The sequence below is a fragment of the Eublepharis macularius genome, chromosome 18 (assembly GCF_028583425.1).
Source record: "Eublepharis macularius isolate TG4126 chromosome 18, MPM_Emac_v1.0, whole genome shotgun sequence".
NCBI lineage: Eukaryota > Metazoa > Chordata > Lepidosauria > Squamata > Eublepharidae > Eublepharis > Eublepharis macularius.
Window position 1 is genome coordinate 31,447,383 of NC_072807.1, and position 15,208 is coordinate 31,462,590.

Genomic DNA, 15,208 nt, shown 5'->3' on the forward strand with positions numbered 1-15,208 from the left:
GAGGCTGAGGAGGGAACTCAGCGGTTATAATGCCATAGAGTCCACCCTCTAAAGCAGCTATTTTCTCCAAGACAACTGATCTTTGTAGTGAGGAGAACAATTGTAATTCCAGGGGATCTGCAGGCCTTGCCTGGGGATTGGCAACCTTACTCGGTGGTTTAAAAAAATGTAATGGAAGGCCGGTTCCTTACTCACACATGTGCCCCCCCCACAAGAGAGCAGCTGCCGTTTACAGCGTTGGCAAGAGCAGGGCAGCCTTCGCATGTTCAAAGGCACTCTCTATTAGGAACGTGGGCTTGAGCCAATTGCTGCCCAGAGAACCTGTCCCTTTGTCCTTTTGTAACTTGACACTCTGACTCCAAGGAATAGCCCCAAGATGGTACCTGGCGAGCTTATTCAACACATTTTCCTACTCACAGAGAAAGGGGGAACTAGGAAAAGGGGAAGAACCAAGGGATAGAGGGAGATGGGGGCAGGCAGGCTAGAATTGCTGAATGCCCACGGGGACGTGGAGGTACACTTATTCTCTTGCCACCACAATACAATTTTGACATCCCATCACTCGCATTTTGGCAGAGAATGCCCTGCAAAGCGACGTCTCACCTGGCCATCTTAAGCGCTGATGGGCAGGTAAATCGGCGCTGATTTGGGCAGGTAAATCAGCAAACCTTCTCTGTAACCATCACTTGTTTGGAAAATGGATATTCCTCTCTGCAAATCATTCTACCCACTTGGGATCCAGCAGGGTTGCAATCACCCATGGCTGACTAAATGACAGGGAGGCTCTTTGGCACCTTATTTCCTTTGAATATTTGCAAATGGAAGTTGGCCCAATAGCGGGACGCAGCTGTTTGAATGGAAGAGCCAATGATTGGCTAGAACAAGTTTTGGAATGTTTGAGCCTCAGGGACCAAACCACGCAGACTCTCTTCCCGTGACAGAAGTGACTTGAACAGCCAAATTTGATAAGTGCATTTTTTAAAAAAAAAAACCTCACACATTTATTCTAACTACCTTTAGGACTTTGCAAATGAGAAACAGCCCACTGGAAAAACAAATCTAGTAACTGACTGACGGCATGACATGAAATGAGTGCTTTGAAAATGACTTTGGTGGGGTCCCTATTTGAAGAAGGGACCCTAGACACAAAGTTCATCTGCTACTGGCTATAAGATTGGGTTCAAGACTGGCTGGGATGCAACTCAAGGAGCCCAGGGCTAGGCTTCGGCAAAGCGCGATCACAAGAATTTCCCTGCGTTGCATTCAAAATGCCATCTGGAAATACACATTCTGTGCTGGTCCCTGTTGCTTTCATCTTCCCTCTACTTAGTCCCCTTCCCTCGGCATTAATGGATGACCAAAATGCAAAGTGCATGCTAGTTCCCCCCACGCTGCCCTGCAAACCGTATCTCACTGTTTGACAATTGCACGCCAATATTATACACGGAGATTGCGTTGCTGGTAGAGCTGGCATCAGAGGCTTAGCTCCAAGAGGACAGGTAAAGTTACTGCAGTCACAGAAATGCCCTCGGGCTGCGACTGAGATGGGCCTCGTGGAACTGAGGTGGCCAACATATTGCGGGAAATGAAAGGCACAGTGGTGTGTCAGAACCTCTCCTAGCCCTTACTTCAGTGAACAGGACGTAGGCCCTTCCTTCTCAGCTGTTCGACAACATCAACATCCCATCAGGGCTTGGGTCAAATCTATATCATGGCGGAACCATGCTCAAATTGCTTGCTTCCCTCTCTCTTCCTTCTCTATTAAATCTTGCCAGATTGCAACCCAGAGATGCTGCATAAAGTTTTAAAAGTTCCAAAGCTGAGGAAGAGGAGGAGATCATGAACATGCACGAAGGGACCTTATATGGACTCAGTCAATTGGCCCGTCAAGGGCTGTGTTGCCTCGCTCAGACTGGCAACAGCTTGCCAGGAATTCAGCCTGGGATCTTTTGTATGCCAAGCAGATGCTCAGTCTCTGAACCACAGTACTGCCCCATTCAAAATGCCCACCTGGAAAGTGTGAACTTTGAAAATCTTTTCCCCCCTCTGTTGGCTCCACCAGTCTTTGGACCCACCTTCCCACCTGCTATGAGCATGAGACTGGAATGGGGTACAATCACTGGATTAATTCCTCTTGTCTCAAAACTCTGGCATTACACGCCAGTTCTCTGGGTTGCAATCTGGTAACTGCACGGCTAATTGTTTCCCCAGAGCTAGTGCCTTGATAAAGCGGCCCGGTGGCATGGTAAGGGCATAGTAGCCGACTTTTGTTTGACTTCTGGTGACATAAATGACAGGCTGTGCTTTGCTTATAAGAACATAAGAACCACCCTGCCAGATCCGACCCAACAGTCCATATAGCTCAGCATCCTGTTTCACACAGTGGCCAAACAGATGCCTTCTGGAAGGCTTACGAACAGGGCACAAAGACAAAATCTTGCCTCTGTTGTCGCCCACCAGCAACTGGTATTCAGAGGTAGACTGCCTCTGAACGGGCAGGTTCAATGTAACCATCATGGATACTAAGCCACAGATGGACTGATCCTCCATGAATGTATCTAATTCTCTTCCTTCCCCAATTCCTTTGGATGCATGCGGCAGGGGCCCTCTCGGGGTACCAGCTGTCACCTGGGAGTGCCAACTTCTGGCAACAAACACTGCAAAATGGGACATACATCCAAAAGCAAGCAGGCAGTGGGCGATCTCAGAACACCGTCCTGACCACAGACTATACACAGCACTCCCACCATAGACCAACACTTCCATAGCCCTTTCTAGGTATTGCCATAAAAAAAGAAAGAAAGAAACCAATTTCAAGCTTGGTCCAAGACTATGCTAAGTAAGTGGGTGCCGCAAAACCTCCTGGTCATCCGTGGACCGCTTCCATTACCTATATTTAAGCCAGATATGCCATTCATTCACCAGCACCGTCCTCGATAAATCCCAGCATTCTCAACCAAACTCGCAAAATTCTGGAAAGAAGCCGCAGCCAATTCCATTGGAGCCTGCAGCGAAGATCGGACCACCTTTGAGCAGCACAGTGAAGGCAATTCCTTACGATCTCTGACACAGGGGAACAATGAGGTGGGAAAGGTCTCTCTGCCTAACTTACAACAAGGAACAAAACGATATCACCTGCCCGAAGCGGACTGGTGGTTCTTGGCCTAGGCGGCTGGTTCGTTAATTGAAGGCAGCCACGTACGACGTGAGAGTCCCTCTTATGCAAACACGGGAAGGTGAAGGTCCCTGGCTGGATCATCTCACACCAAGAAAAAAAAATAGTGCACTTGCTGAGATCCCAGTGCAACCCACTCCCTTCTCCTCCAAATAGGATACCCTCTCCAGTTTTCCCAAAGACAGCTCGTGAGTATGCAATTGCACGCAGGCTGTGACTGTATGCAAACTATTGGATCGCTCAGACCACCACGGCCCCAGAACATTTCCCCCCACACCCTTCCTCTCTGCCATAACTTTTCTCACTCTGGCAGCAGTCCTTAGAGACCCCCCTCCCTTCATACATCAGCCCGTGAATTGAAGCATCACTCGCAAATCGGTGCCCTCCATTCCCCCCCCCTCCCAATTTGGGTCTCTGTGTCATGTTAATTTTTTTTTTCCATTTTGCCTTTTTTGTTTTTTTATAGAAAAAAGTCACTTTCACAAGGTCACTAAAGTCGATTGTCTTTTTTTTTTTAAGGGTTTGTTTTGTTTCAAATGGAGGGCTCTCCTACGTTAAATGCTAACTGCTCTACAAAAGCATTCTGTTCTAAACCACTAGGAAATGTAACAATGAAGCACAAAAAAAGAGAAAGAAAAAGAAAGGAAAAAAGGAAAGAAAAAAAGAAGGCCCCGTGGCCAAGCGACCGCATCAGGGAATGTGAGCCATGGAGGAGGGTGAAGCAATCCCAGCTCCCCTTTATATACCTTTTCTATTTGATGTTTCCTCAAGCCTTCTCCCCCACCCACCCCTGATCTCCTCCTCCTCAGAATTCATGAAAGTCATGTCTGGATCTGCACGAAATTACACCAGTGCAAAGAAAGAGAGAATCACTTGTATTCGAAGGGAAAATTCTATGGCCTGGACCATAGATATGGGCTATGGGTTCCTAGAGAGGCTTCTAGCTGTTGCTGAAGCCCTGAAATTACAGGCTGTGGAAGGAAGTGGTAGGACGGACTGGTCCATTGCAGATCACGAGAGGCTATCCTGGAACATTCCTCCCCCCCAGCCCCCAGGTAAAAGTCTCCCTGCAATTGCAAAAAGCAAGCAAAGCGGAAGAAAGGTTCCGATTCAGCCCACTCTCCCCTACCAATTTCTCACTTCCAAGGAGGATTTAAAAAACGGGGAAACATTTAGAAATGCTATTCCTCGCTTGAGGTGAGAACCGGCACCATTCGTTCAGCCACCACTGAAGTCTAATACCTCATTCTACTCCACGTCTAAACCAGTCCTTTCCATGCAGTGATCAGCAAGCAGCATCTGTCCCCTTCAATAAAAGTCTTAAGACTGAGAATTTTACTACTTCTTCCTACAAGCAACCCCTACAGAAATACTCCCTCTCTGATTAAGGGAACAAGAAATTCTGTGCATTTTGTCATTCCACTCAACAATGAGGCTACGGGTCAAACCAAGTTTCTTGGATCAGGCCCGTATGTGTGCCGTCAACTAGGGAAATGCTACGAACTCCACTAAAACTTTAGATGCCATTTCAGAGCCAGAAAAAGCTCCACGCTCAAATAAAATAAGGGAAACCTCCATCTCCATTTGGAGCTGTTGGTGATTCAGAGTAGAATCCACGGCAAAAATCACATCCAGTAGCCATTTCATTGTGGAAAGGAACTTTTAAAACCTGGCCAGGGCTTTTTTTCTGGGAAAAGAGGTGGTGGAACTCAGTGGGTTGCCCTCGGAGAAAATGGTCACATGGCTGGTGGCCCCGCCCCCTGATCTCCAGACAGAGGGGAGCTGAGATTGTCCTCTGTGTTGTACGGAGCAGAGAGCAATCTAAACTCCCCTCTGTCTGGAGATCAGGGGGCGGGGCCACCAGCCATGTGACCATTTTCAAGAGGTTCCGGAACTCCGTTCCACCGTGTTCCAGCTGAAAAAAGCCCTGAACCTGGCCCATGATAGCAGAGAAGGAAAAAAAGAGCTCAGGTTTTCTTGGGGATTCTTGACAGAGAGAATGTGACGCTGACCATTTCAGATGATGGAAAAAGATGGGAAAAGCTGTTTAGATTCCTCCAAGTTTGCAGGTCTGCAGGGTGGAGCTGCATCGATCGTACCTTGAGAGCCTCTGTCACTTGTACTGGCTTCTGTTTCAGCATGCAGACATCCCCACTGGAAAGAGAACAGCAGCTAATCCAGAGCAACTGGGATGTTAAAATGACCTTTACAAACTCGAAGACCAGCAGAAAGAGGCTACCCCAGATGTCAGCCCAACCAAAGTTAAAGCTCAACTGAAAGCTTGTATAAGGAGCGAAGGGTCACGCCCCTTCCTGTTGCCGGAGTCAGATACTGCGAAGATCTAATGCACTTTATAGACTGGAGTGTGAAGGGCCTTGAGCTGCCGGATGTGCGCTTCTCTGCCTGGCTTTGTTTCCCACCTTCTTTGTTCATGAGATTCCAAGTGGGGGACTCTGGAGTGCTGGAGGGGGACAGATCCACTCGGGAGGGGGATCATGATCTACTTGTTCCACCATCTCTGGAATGGGAGCCTGCTGAGATGCAGAAAGCAAGGGTCTTCCTTGGTGGCTCTGGGGTTCACAGAGCCTTGGATGCAGTGAGGATCACAGTGGATCCCTCAGCCCTGGAGGATTCTTCCTCTTCTCCTCTTCTCCCCCAGTCAAGGATGGGCCCAGTGGCTCAACAGTTGAGATATGCTTCGCATGGAGATGGTCCCAGGTTCCCAAGTGCAATTCTATGCAGAGTTACTCCAGTCTAAAACCACTGAAATAAACAGATTGAAGACAGGAGTTAACGCTGCATAGGATGGCACTGTTAATTGCTTGCGTCTCCAGTGAGCAAAGATCTCAAGCAGCGGGTGCCAGGGAAAAGACCTTGCTCGGTCTATGAGGATCTTGGGGAACTGCCCTGTGACTTGGAACAGACTGTGCTGAGCCATATGCCACCGAGGGCTGACTCCGCGAGAAAGTAGCTTCCTAAGTTGTTCAAACGAATTCACTCCAAGCTGAGCTCAGCCTCTGCAGCTGCTTGCTCTCACCGGAACCGGCCCTAAGTTGTACAGGACACAGCCCTGCCCAGGCATTCAGAAACCGTGTCAATTCTCCAGCTCTCTCTTGGTGTCTTTGTTGTCAAGTTATTATTTTTTTAAAATCACTTTTTATTTTTCTGTTTGGCCTTGCCATGGCCCTGCCCCCCCCCCAAAAACTCCTGACCAATATTTTTGCACTCTATGCAGAGAGAGCGAACAGGCACAACAATGTGTCAAAAGAGAGACGGAGTCCTTGGAGGGGAGGCAAATGCTCTTCTTTTGTGTTCACGCTTAAAACGCTTGGCGGTGTTTGCCTTCAGTCTGATGGTGTTTGGCACCCGAAAGGAATGAAATGAGCCACTGTTCCCTCGGCTGCGGCATCACCCCGGTAACTCTCCCTAGCTAGGATTTTGTCCCCCAGGAGTGCTGCCTAACATCAGATTTCATAGCATCTGCTAAGAGGGATGGCCTTCACCGCTATAGTGTGATTCTTCTCATATTGGCCTGTGTGTCAGGCTACAGTTTATGGTAACTAAGTAGCAACACTTTACCAAGATCAGGGGAAAGCCTTTCCTGACATCTCTTCCCAATCCAATCCAACACACACACATCACCTTTTTTGAAAACACAGGGCTCACTGGTTTCCCTACAGAGTTGTTAAACCAGCCATTCCAAGCAGCTAACTTTTCTAAGGCCATTGACTCAAAGCAATTGACAAGGGTGCAAATCTACTCGGGATGGTAAGTTACGTATTCTTCTCCACTGCAACACACAGAGGGAGTGGACCGGAGTCAGACCTGCAGCCAACCTTTCGGATCCCACCTTTCCAAATATGTCCGTCAGAAAGATGGAAGGAGTAGAGGATTGAAGCTTTTTGTCCAAGCTCATCAAAAAAGAGGAGATGCGTAGGGTTGCCAGCTCTGGGTTGGGAAAAACCTGGAGATTTGGGGGGTGGAGCCTGGAGAGGGCGGGGTTTGAGGAAGAGTTGGAGCTCAGCAGGTTATAATGCCATAGAGTCCACCCTCCAAAGCAGCCATTTTCTCCAGGGGAACTGATCTCTGTGGCCTGGAGAGCAGTCGTAATTCCAGGAGATATCTAGGCCCCTCCAGGAGGCTGGCAACCCTATGGCAGTGGGCAGTCACTATTGATTGGGTGATGCCATTTTCTTACTCTGGCATGGGTGGAAAGTCAGGACTGGACCTGTAAGCCAAGGGTCATGATTCTGTCTCTCTTCCCAGGCCGGTGCTGTTGGCTTTCGATATCTGAGAGGAGCCGATCAGGGGCTGTGATTTCATTCCCCCACTTTTTTCTCCCCGTTTCTCGAAAATTGCTTATCTATCCAGAGAGGAAGGAGAGATCCAGTGCAACTGTAAAACCCACCCAAGCAGCCCCTCCATGTTATCTTCTACACTCCCCTGAACTCTCCCTCCCAAAAGGAAATTCCATGCGGTCACAAGGCCACCGGCGCTTGCTACGCTGCCATACAAAGCGGATCTGCTTTTGAGCTGACGCTCCTCTTGGAACACTTGCGGCTTTGACATGAAGCATTTTTGTTTTTTGTTTAAACCTCTTTGAGTTTCGTGTTGTGGTTCTCTCTTTTTTTTGTTGTTTTGTTTTTTAAATTAATTTATATATATATTAAAAAAGCATTAGTCCTTTGGTCCCTAAACTCTAAGGAATGATATGACTTTGAAAGAAGTTAATCCAGTCTCCCTGGCCGGGTGAGAAAGGGGGAAAGAAACCCCCCCGGCCCCCCCGATCCATGGGATATAGATATATAGACCTATTTATATATATAATCTTCTGTTAAGTTCAACATCCTCTTAGCATTTTGATTTTCTTTCCCAAACAGATGTGGAAAAAATTCCCCCTCCCTTTTCTTCTTACCCCTCCCCTTTTTTTTAAAACAAAGCATTTCCCAGGTGAAACATAATCAGCCTCGTCCAAATCCACCAGCTTTGGTTTAGATCTGTTTGGCCTTACTCTTCTGAAGTCTTTAGTATCGGTCAAGTGCTTCTGAGAGGCAGGTCCCACCAGCAGGCTTCCATGCCCGCGACCTTCCCTCTCGCAAAAAATCCCACCCCTCTGAGTGGCGAGGGATTTGTTTTTTAAAAAAGTCTTCTCCAGCGGCCTCTTCTGTCCTGGAGATTTGAATCCGCAAATATCCACACCTCTTTCCCTTCCGTCCAATATTGTCACGTCACCTTCTCGGCTTGCTGTCTGCCTTTAAAGAGACAAAACCCCAACTGATTTGGAAATTAAAAAAAGAAAGAAAAAAGGTACAACCAAACTGGCTCTCTTTTTCACGCGCATCCTTCCTTCCTCCTCCTCTTCTTCCGTGATATGTTGCAAAGAAAGAGAGTCACAAGTTTTGGATACTGCACTCGGGAAAAGGGGAATACTCTTCGTACGCTGCGTGGCATCCAGTCTGCGAGACAAGAAGGGAACATGGTAAGAAAGGAGGGAGTTGGACCTCGCAGGAGGCATTCCACCAACAAAGTATAGTGTGAAGACAGAGAAGGCACAGGCAAGGCTGCATACGTTCCCTGCTTTAAAAAAAGTTCTGCTTCACTAGAGTTATGCAAACCAAACACATTTGGAGCCAGAGCTTTATTCAGCATGATTAAGGGGGTTAATCCTGAACCAGGTCTACTCTGAACTATGTCCCATGTTATCCCAGGTAAATAGTATCCTTAGGGCCATTGCCTAACTGATCCAAGGCTATGCAATGAAGCGCCAGCCCACCTCCCAAAATCTGGAAATCCGGGCTTGGAAGATTTGGGCCGATTCCAGACGACTAACCTTAAGTCGCCTCATGCCGCCCTCTTCCGGATCGCGACGGGGAAAATGCGAAATATCGCGTTTCCTCGCGCGAGTTTTGCGCGACGACGCGCAAAACTCGCGCGAGGAAACGCGATATTTCGCATTTTCCCCGTCGCGATCCGGAAGAGGGCGGCATGAGGCGACTTAAGGTTAGTCGTCTGGAATCGGCCTAGGTCAGATATTGCACTCTTAATCCACCTTTTCCAGCCCTAAAGGTTAGGAACTTTTTAAAAAACTGCTCAAACACTGAGAGTCTCGGCATGCTGAATTCTGTTCCCATGTTTGTCTTTTTGCTGCACATGGGAAGAACTGTGGCATACACACAGCTGTGGACACGGGGCACTAGAAAAGGATGTGCAGAGAAGTCGTGCCTCAAGGGTGAGTGATCATGAGAATAATTAGAGAACATTTGCTTGGCACAGGGAAGGGTGCAGGTTCAAATCCCTGGAAGCGCCAGTGGTGGGTGGTGGGAAAGAGCTCTGCATGAGACCCTGAGGAGCAGCTGCCAGTCAGAGTAGACAACACTGACCTTGACGGAACAAGGGTCTGACTCAGTATTATGCAGCTTCATTTATCAGACAAGCTACATCAAAGTATGCCTCCTGCCAATAATCTGCTAAAAAAGCACCAGATGGTGGGTTGCTACTTATGCCAATTTAAACATGCAAATGAATTGTTATTGAGAAACAGTGATTTTTTTTTTAATGGGTAAAGAAGCACCATCACGTTGCACGCTGCTAAGGAAAGGTTTCTACAAATTCAGACAATTCACCAATGAATTTGGGGCTTAGGCTTTTAAAACGGGAATGTCAACATCAGCCTACAGTTAGTGGGTTTTAAAAGAAGGAATTTAAACAGAAATAAAGCAAAGGAATGGCAATGATGGAAAAAACAACAACAAAAAAGGCAGTTTTTAAAGGCAATTGTGCCAAGCAGGAGCTAGGCAATTTTGGAAATGGCTGCAGTTCTAAGCCGGGAGGGACTTGTTGGATGCCGGGAGGGACTTCCTTGGATGCCGGGAGGGACTTCCTTGGTGTATTTATCTGCTGCTTTTCTTCTGGAAGGGACCCAAAGTGGTTTACAAGTTTGCAATGCTGCTTGGTCAGCTACTGACAGCCAGAGTGGTGTAGAGGTTCGAGTGCTAGTCTAGGATCTGGGAGACCCTGGTTTGAATCTTTACTTTGGCACGTAAGCTTGCTGGGTGACCTTGGGCCAGTCATGTACTCTTGGCCTAACCTAACTCACAAGGTTGTTGTGAGGGTAAAATGGAGGAAAGGAGAATGTTGTAAGCTATTTGGGGTTCTTGTTGGGGAGAAGAGCGGGGTATACATGAAGCAAACAAAATAATTGCAGCGATGCTATGTTTGAGCTCTTCAGCTGTTTTCAGGAATTCAAAAGAAGCTGCTCAGAACCTGGCCTGCTCCAATCTGGGCCATTTCCACACTACTCACCTTCAATCGGAACGCTGCGGAACATTGCGAACAAAACCCGGAAGCTAGCGTTTTCTCATGCGAGTTTTGCACGATGTCGTGCAAAACTCGTGCGAGAAAACGCTAGCTTCCGGGTTTTGTTCACAACGTTCTGCAGCGTTCCGATTGAAGGTGAGTAGTGTGGAAACGGCCCTGCACTGCCTTCAGTGGGTTCTCTTGTGTGGATGAGCTCCCCACCCCAAGCTTCAAGGCAGCGCTAATTTAGTTTCTTTCATTTGCTAACTTTAAAGACCTTTAAGATCTGTTGACACCAGTTGTGAGACGAAGGCTCTAACACTCTTGAGCATGTCTGGAACCCTCATTTTCTTTAAACGATGTTTTTAATTTAGGCTGAATCCACACATCTTTGGGTCTTGCACTATTATTGCATGACAGCAAACATTAGCAACTGGATTCGGTCAGTCCACACAGGAATATAGATTCGTGCAAGATTGTCATAGGTACAGCGCAAGAGTCAATGATTTGTAGATGCAATCTCAGAGGCTATGAATTATGTTGTTAAGTAGAGGTCCCCTTTAATGTGTTTCCCGACAAGAGGCGCTTCAGAACTGGAGTAAGAGGCACTTTGGAAGAGCCAAGGGGGCATCACCTTTGGGTCTTCAGATAGCTCCCCATGGGAAACCTCTACCACAGGAGGATGCTTGGCTTGGAACCTCCCACTATTTATGACTGGCCTCAGCCATTTTGTGGGCAGCCATTTTGTGACTGACCTGTCCCCCCATGGCAGCCATTTTGTGGTAGCGCCCACTACCTGTCCTCCATACTGCAAAAGTTCCCACAGTTTCCACAAGATTGGGGACCCTTGTTGGAAAAGAAGGACATTCTTCCTCTGTTTTTGTACAGGTCTGATTTCTTAAGACCTCCCCAAAGGTTCCCCCAGTAAACCACACAGCAAACACAGAGGGAAATATACATCATTGTCACGTCACAAACAGAGAGAACAGAGAAGGATAATGGAGGAGGAAAAGATGAGAATTTATGCGCTCAGAAAGACCACAACTAAGAAAGACTGACCAATCAGCACTCCAAAATCTATTCACCACGGGCATCGATATGGCACTGCACAACCGCCAAAAGAGAGGGTGGGAGTAGAGAGCCGATGGAAAAAAAACAAAAACAAAAACCAAAGGAGAGAGAGAAAGATCCACGTCAAGTCATGCAACAAGGTTACAACTGGCCACATGGCGTCATCGAAGAGCAGGATGACTACATGAGAGAGTCACTTACAGTTGCAGATAATTTGGGAGGGAGAGTTTTTGTTTGGGTCTCCCATAACAGCTAGAGGGTTGCTAGGCAACTCTGGGGTCATCTTGGAGCTATGATTGGCTTGGTTTGGTTAGAGACACAACGTGGATGGGTCGGAGGGAGCAAAATATAAAAGAAAAGATGAATTGGTTGGGTGGTTCGCTGTTGATTCCCTCCCCCCACCCCGCTTACAGCCAAAGAAAAAATTGGCCACAGATCTGCTGTGATGTCTCAATTCAGGCACCTGCACACACCATGGGCCTGTTCCATTCTCAGCTACTAGGATTCTATACCAGTTCTACGATTATTTCTTCTCACGCATTTAAAAATCAAGTGGACACCCGTCTTACGGCTCATTATTCCAAGTATGATCTCTGGACTCTTCTAAGCCAGAACCCTTACAAATGGCACCAGAGGAAAGATCACTGAAACGAAGGCTCTATTCAGACGTCATGGACAAAGCATGGAGCAAGCATCAAATCCTTATCCTCGTGGGCTTTCCCGTCTTTGTCCCCTCGTGCTCAGCACCACCACTGAAGACCTCTGGGTTTAGGAAGTCTCCAATTAAACTCCAGTTCGTTGAGACGTTCAAATTTGGGTTACTTTAACAGATTAGGGGTTCCTTCCTGATATCCAAGTTTCTAAACCAGGATTATATCTTGGTTTAGAATCCTGATCTGAAGACAAAACACACATACTGCAATTTAAGGTGCTCGGCAGCAGAGTGAGATCAATACGCAAGTCTCAGTTTTGAACAAAGACAGAAGGATTTGAAGCTCATTCATGAGTCTCTCTACACAATACTTTTGATGTGTGTTCTTCACATGTCAGGACATGTTAGCCAGGAAGTATAGTTTGAAAGTTTGAAAGACAGAGCAGGTGGAGATTGCTGCGGAGGGGATGGATTCTCTCACAGGCCTCTGCCACCTCTGGCGGCAGGGTAAAAGCTCTGAAAGGAGAGAGAGCCCGGCACGGCAGAGGTGATGGAGGTCTGTGAGAGAATCTGTCCCCTCCAGAGCGATCTCTGCCAGCTCTGTCTTTCAAACTATGCTTCCTAGCTAAGATTGTCTCTCTCAACACTTGACAGGTGCCCGCCCCAGCATCTCACGTAGAGATACTCCATGTCACAAGCAAGTTGTGGTATGTTTGTTATGTCTGAATGTGGTGTAAGCACAGGGTTTGTACTGGATGTGCTAATTAGTCTGTACAGTCTGAGCTCAACCAGAATAAGTGGAGCTGATTCACACGTAGACTTGTCGTAGTGAAGGTGCTATGAATTAATTTTTTTGGCATACCAACTGGGCTCCTGAATGGAGCTCACATTGCTTTGAAAACCCTTCACAGTATGTGTTACAGTGACAACCGGCATTCTAATAAGCATCCGTTCCTGACGGCTTCAGGACACAGTTGCATCAAAAGAGATCAGTTAAGTGAGCTTTATTGGCACTTTTTGGTTGGATTTTATATTGTAAGCCCTCTCGTGGGAGTGCTTCAGACCTCAAGATAGGACAGAAATCGATCAAAGATGTCATGTAGGGTGACCCCAGGGTCCTACTGAACATTGCAAAGGACAGGGCTGGGCCAAATCCCTTCTCTTTCTTTATCAAGATTAATCAAAGAATGGAAAGCAAAGAGAAATGAGCCTATCATGTGTCAGTCCTCTTTTGTGCAAGAACAGCCACAGAGAAAGAATACACTGAAATAATATTTTCATTGGAGCTCTCTCAGGCACAAATCCCAATTTTTAAAAAAGAGATCAGGAATGGCTATGCTAGCTGTATGATTTAATTGGCTTCATTATCAGATTGATCTACTAAAGATTTAATGCATGGGGGCAATCTTAATTGGCAAGGTCCAATTTTTAATTGGCGTGTCTGAGAGTGCCGGATGGAATGGCTTATTTTTAGCAGTTACTTTGGTCCTGTTGTGCTCCCGAAATAAGAAGCGGGAAAGGAAAAGAAAAGAAACATCTAATCATTACTGGCACTTTTAGTTTACAAAGATGAAAAGTCAGTGCCAATTTCCTTCAGTATCTCAAAAGGCACAATATATTGAAATTTTATTTCAATAATATTATTTGTCAAATTATAATGGATGGGCAGCTCTAGGGGACTGCATACGCAGTCCCATGAAATGACTCAATCAAACAACATGTAATCAGGCGGTAATAAATTTGTTTTACGGTACTGAAGAGCTCCTGTCTTTTTATGTTAGACTATTCACCGTTCATTTTCTCATCTTGAATGGGAAAGAAAACTGGTGGTTGTGGAGTAAACCTAAAGAAGCACAGCTTGAACCAAACTGGGAAAACACGCAGCGGTTCCTGGAAGGCGGGACATCTGCAAATAACCTTGCTATCTTGAAATTGTTTTTTGCATAAACAGAAATTGCAAAGTTCAGATGCTCTCTATTACTTAATACAGGTCACTGTGGAGTAAAGAGGGAATTTCCAACTTGTTTTGGATAGGGGTTTTCTGTTGAGGTTATATTCTTTTTCGGTGAGTTTTATTCTGTAACAGGGTTTTACATCCGGCCTAGCAAGCGTAAGACTCTCGAATTAGAACTTTGCCTTCCTTCAAGAGCCTACCTCAGGCTGTAGTCTGAACAAAACAGGAAGCCAAGTAGTACAGAGTTGCACCATATGGCACACCCGGCAAATAAGGTTTATAGGATTTCAGTCATTTTGTTTTTAATTGCCTCTCATTTTCTTTGGTATCAGACACACCTTTGACCTGCACTGATGCAGAGGGGTGGCTTCCAAAACTGAGCTATGAATCAAAAAGTCTCCAATTGGAATCAGGTAGACTTAAGAAAGTCACTTTGACTCTGCCACAGTCCCTACCTGCCATGCGGAGATAAGAACACTGACCTACTTTACAAGGTTGTTGTACGGACTGCAGTAAAATAACCTGTGTGCAGTATTTCAAACACTCTGAATAGTAAAGAGTCCAATAGCACCTTTAAGACTAACCAACTTTATTGTAGCACAAGCTTCCGAGAACCACAGTTCTCTTCATCAGATCACAGTTTTCTTACATCTGACGAAGAGAACTGTGGTTCTCAAAAGCTTATGCCACAATAAAGTTGGTTAGTCTTAAAGGTGCTTCTGAACTCTTTACTATTTTGTGACTACAGACTAACACAGCTAACGTCTCTGGATCTATGACCATGGAAAACACTCTGAAGTGCAACATACATTTCTATTATTAATCAACGTTATTAATAATAATAATATAAGCCATTTGGTTTTGTGCAGATTTCTTTCTGCATCTTTTGCTCCCTCATCTTCTGGCCATCATATTTAAAAATAACCGCAATGCCAAATGGTCATGATTTTTGCCACAATTGTCATCAGATAGGATTATTTTTTAAAACTTTTTCTGAGACTTACTGAACTCTCAGCTCTCTTCTTCAGCAATGATTATAATCTACTATTATTCTAGGTTC